Source organism: Penaeus japonicus, unplaced genomic scaffold (genome assembly GCF_977035675.1).
Source record: "Penaeus japonicus unplaced genomic scaffold, GWHDUDI00000001_assembly GWHDUDI00000038, whole genome shotgun sequence".
In the NCBI taxonomy this organism is placed as follows: domain Eukaryota; kingdom Metazoa; phylum Arthropoda; class Malacostraca; order Decapoda; family Penaeidae; genus Penaeus; species Penaeus japonicus.
Window position 1 is genome coordinate 13,061,698 of NW_028234440.1, and position 5,000 is coordinate 13,066,697.

General features: G+C 40.0%; 1 protein-coding gene across 1 annotated transcript in view; it reads left to right on the forward strand.

The window, feature by feature from the left end:
• The first annotated feature begins 3,802 nt into the window (after positions 1–3,802).
• Positions 3,803–5,000, forward strand: part of LOC122266251 (uncharacterized) — a 20,303-nt gene continuing 19,105 nt past the window's right edge. The window contains exon 1 of the mRNA XM_043035887.2: positions 3,803–3,871. The gene's annotated coding sequence lies outside the window, so the exon portion shown is untranslated. The remainder of the gene's footprint in view (positions 3,872–5,000) is intronic.

Sequence of the window (5,000 nt, forward strand, 5' to 3'; positions counted from 1 at the left end):
TTTCCGGAGAAATCTTCGGTTCTCGCTCGTCGCTTCTCCGTTTCCTTTGGGCCTTGAGCTACGCCGTGCGCCGCCCTGCGATTTCGAGGGCGGGGCTAATTGGTTGGCTGTGTCTTGTTAATTATCGGTCTTCTTTTTTATTGTGGCCTTCTTGTGTCGTTATTGTTTTTATCATAACAATAATGATAAGGATTATTATCATGATTTTTGCTGGTTTTATTATTATTGTTGTTGTTGTTGCTTTTGTTGTCCAATTACTATCGTTATTATCCTCATTACCATTTGTTATTATCATCATATATAACAACATTATTACCATTATCATCATTATTGACAAAATCATTATCATAGATTCTTCTCCCCCCTCCAGCTCCTTTTCCTCTATCACCTCCTCTTCCTCCATTTCCCCCTCCGCTTCCACCCCCACCTTCTATAAAGTATCTCAAACTAACTCTTCATCCTTCGCTCCCTTTTCCCTCTCCTTCTACGCCCCCGAACCCTATCTCGCCGCCGAAAGATCCTCCGCCAGGATGAACGGCCAAAGCGAAAAACAGCTGTTACACACAACGCCATTCATACGCGTGAAAGTTAGTCAGTGTCATGTTCGGTACGGGAGCGCTGGCGGGGCGGCGACGCATCGCTTTCGAATTCCGCTCAAGTGTTGGGATTTCGGGGTAATTGTGTAGCAAAGTGCCCTCGTTGAAAATCCTCCGAAAATTGGTCTTACTGATGGTTTTCAATTTGATTAAAAGGGTATATGCTTTATGTAGATAACTAGCTAGGTATAGGTATTGATGTTTCCTTATATACACACATGCATACTCATATGTCTGTGTGTGTAGGTCTGTATATATATGTAAGTATGTATATATATATATATATATATATATATATATATATATATATATATATATATATATATATATATATATATATATATGTGTGTGTGTGTGTGTGTGTGTGTGTGTCTGTGTGTGTGTGTGTGTGTGTGTGTGTATGTATGTGTGTATGGTATGTGTATATAATATATATATATATATATATATATATATATATATATATATATATATATATATATATATGTATGTATATATACATACATATATATACATATGTATGTATATTTATCTATCTATCTATATCTATATATATGTATATATATATGCATATATGTATATATATACATATATATGTGTGTGTGTGAAATATGGTAGAATGCAGTAACGCATTTTAATATAGAAATACAAATTTTACCTCCCTGACCGGGACTCGAACCCGAGCCGTCAGATTGACAGACACAGTACTGAATCCAATAGACCACACGACCCACTAAAATAATTGTCTAACCAGACGCCTTACAACCGCCATGGAAATTACCTATTTGCTCATAGCAGAGTAGTGATAGCGAGGTTTTACAGACAATTCCCATGGGCACTCGGTAGCAATGAAATCAGAAATTCAAGTTCCAAATCAGGTATATATATATATATATATATATATATATATATATATATATATATATATATATATATATAAGCATACTTCTTCTTGCCAGAAAATAAGCAATGGTAAATGACAGCAAAGGATAAGCAGATTCTACATATAAACTGCAGCCCGACTCCCAAATTAATTCCAGCAGAATAAACCCGAAGCGACAGAGAGACAGAAGAGACCTCTCGCGTCTCGCTTTCTATCTGCTCTCTGGGAGAATTTGCTACAATACAATCTTTCTATTCGCTCTTAAATGTATATTTGTGGGTGTAATGATATATTGAAGTGTGTGTCGTTTTTCTTTCTTCCTAATGTACACAAAATTAGCGTGAGAGTGAATAATGTAGTTTATAATAATGTAGTTTAGCAGATATGCTTGTAATATAACTGACTCTCACTTTAAAAGAAGAAAAAACTGTTTTGAAAAATGCACTTGTTATGGATTACAACAATTTCTGAAAATGGAGTATGACAAAAATAGAAAATGATAAAAAATAGAATGACAAAGCAAGTCAGATACACCTTCTCTTTCATGATGCAGAGAAGGCATTCACGATCCGTTCATAATTGTTGTTGATTTTATATCAGTGAAGCATGTGTCTGTGTGTGTGTTTTTGTGTGTATGTGTGTGTGCCTGTGTGTGTGTTTCTGTGTTTTTATGTGCTTATATGTAGCTGTTCTATATTCATAACAACACTAACTCCTTCAGTACAAATATTCCTGTACCGCCCACTCCATAATGGTGAAATGAAAGGAAAATAAAAAAGAGAAAAACAGAAAGATGAAGAAACCACAGCACATATAGGACAAAAATGTCTGATCACACCGGAGAATAACGGGAATGTGGTTTAGGTGCGATTGATATTCGGGGAGAAATGGATGGGAATCGACGACGATAAAAAGCCGTGTTGGGGGGGGGGTGAATTGATATCTTTCATGGATAACTACGGGAAGAGAGGGTCCCTCGGGTGTCGGCCTGCGCGACACTGTATGCCGCACTCTGACACCTCGCCTACTACCATGTGTGTGTGTGTGTGTACCCACCCCACTCCTCCCCGCGGGGGAGAGAGAAAAATAAAAGGGGTGAGGAGAAGAGAGAGATTGGGGAAGATAGATAATAAGGGCAGAGAGAGATTGAGGGAGAGTTAAGAATAGAGAGAGAAGAGGGGAGGGGGAGAGACAGAGGGTGAAGAGAGAGATAGAGGAGGAAAGAGAGAGAGAGAGAGAGAGGAAAAGAAGATAAATATGATAATAAAAAATAATAATAAAAAAAAGACAGAGACAAAGCGAAAGAAAATGAATAAAGATGAGGCGATGCATAAAGAAAAGAGAAAAAGTGAGAGAAAGCATAAAATAATCTTAGAGAGAATAGACTAATGATACACTAGGTTTGAGAGACAGGCGGATAGACTGGAATGAGAAGAAAATGCTGGAGAGACACGGATGTGGACGGATAGAATATCGCTCCCGAGCACACGCGTTCAAGACTGTGACGTCACAGCGCTGTTCAGCCCGGCGGATGTGGAAGGAGAGAAAATGCGCTCCGATCACAGCGCTGTTCATGACGGTTAGAATTATCCCAGACGTTGGTCAACATGACACTCCATGCATGACACTCCTTTGATGGCTAATCCCGACGTTAGATTGTGATTAGAATATTAATAACTTACTCCATGCATGACACTCCTTTGATGGATGGTCACGTGTGATTGAGGAATACTTATACTTAAAAAAAATTGTACATTCAAATTATTCATAATGCGTTGTCTTTTTCTTTTCTTTTTTTTTTCTTTTTATTGTCTCTTTCTCTCTTGCTTCTTTTGGAAATCATTGTCTTCCTCGCCTCAACAGGAAAAATTGCTCACTTCCTCGCCTCAATAGACTTTACCATCGGGGGTGGTAGGCAGGGAAGGGGGGAAGGGGGGAGGTATGGGGGGAAAGGACGGGGCACACCCCGTGGGAGGTACCAGCTTTGTGGGAGAGTTGGTAGGCAGGGGAAGAAAAGAACTACCATAAGACTACCATACCAGGTTTTGTGGGAGGTGGTAGGCAGGGGAAGGGGGGAAGGGGGGAGGTGGGGGGAAGGACGGGGCCACACCCCCCGTGGGAGTAAAGGAGGGGAGCGCACAGGCCGCCGGCGAGGTGGGGGCAAAGGACGGGGCCACACCCCCGTGGGGAGTATATAAGGCGGCGAAAGTTTTGGTGAGGTGGTAGGCAGGGGAAGGGGGGAAGGGGGGAGGTGGGGGGAAGGACGGGGCCACACCCCCCGTGGGAGTATATAAGGCGGCGAAACCATGACATCCGAATCACTCTGTTCTGGAGATTCGCTCTTGTCGGACGTATTTTGTGTGTGTGTTTTAAGCTTTTGATAAGCAGAAAGGTGAGTTATACTTGATATACTGTCATCCAAGAGAGTTATATATTGGGGGGGGGGGGGCATTTAACGAAGGGTGGTTCAGGATGATGTAAAATACTTGTTTTAAATTATTTTAAATTGTGACAATGACGTAAATAGAGATTTAGAATGTCAAATATTCTAAAACCTCCAAAATGAGACTTAGAATGTATAATTCCTCTCCTCAAAGTAGCCGGCATGTCAAACAAATAATCATAATAATAACAAAGTAAATAAAAAAGAGATAAATAAGCCACACTAGCTTTCCTCATGACTGGACATAACAAGGCTTCGGAAACCAGATGTTAGAGCCACAGGGGAGCCACAGGGGAGCCACAGAGGAGCGGTCCAGGGTCCTCCTCCAGCATCAATAAGACGGTAGTTTACGTCTATAACTTATGCCTTTGGGGGAAAAATGACAGTAGTATCTCGCTATAAGGTCTTTTAAACATGAATACTTGTATTTTCTGTGGCACCAATAACCATCATAGTGCCATATCAATTTTCTACACCGAGAGCATTTTTTACAATATTTGAGGATTGATAGTATATTCATTTATTAAAAGGTTGTTTTTTCAACATTGGTGTTTTCTTGTATTATTGATTAAGTTGATAAAAGCTTTTGTTTTTCATACTATTTGTGTTTCTTCTAAGTCTGTCTGTATTATTACGACCATTTGTTTTCCATGGTATTATACTTTGTTGGTATATATTTTTCATAGACAAGGAAAAATATCCTGTGGATTAGTGTTTTAGTTCCATAAGCGCCTGTAATTATTCATAAAAAGATTGATATATCGAGCGACGATGTAGAGTGATTAGCTACACTGACTGGGGTTATTGTTCAGAGAGACGCGGGGAACTGAATCCGGCGATTATTCAGTAGAGAAGATGGTGTTCAATTGAACGAACGAAGTTGATTTTAATTTCCTTAGAAAATCGAGCAATTTGTTTACAGAAGGAGGAACAGGTAACGTATTCAAAATGTTCACGGGATAGAGTTCAAAAGTTCAAAAGATGAAGCCACCTGTTGCCTGCCTTCCCGAACGTGGCCTGTCCAGAGATCCCTCCTCTTCAGCCTGTAATGGCAATGCCGTCTGTTGCTCCCCGGGGT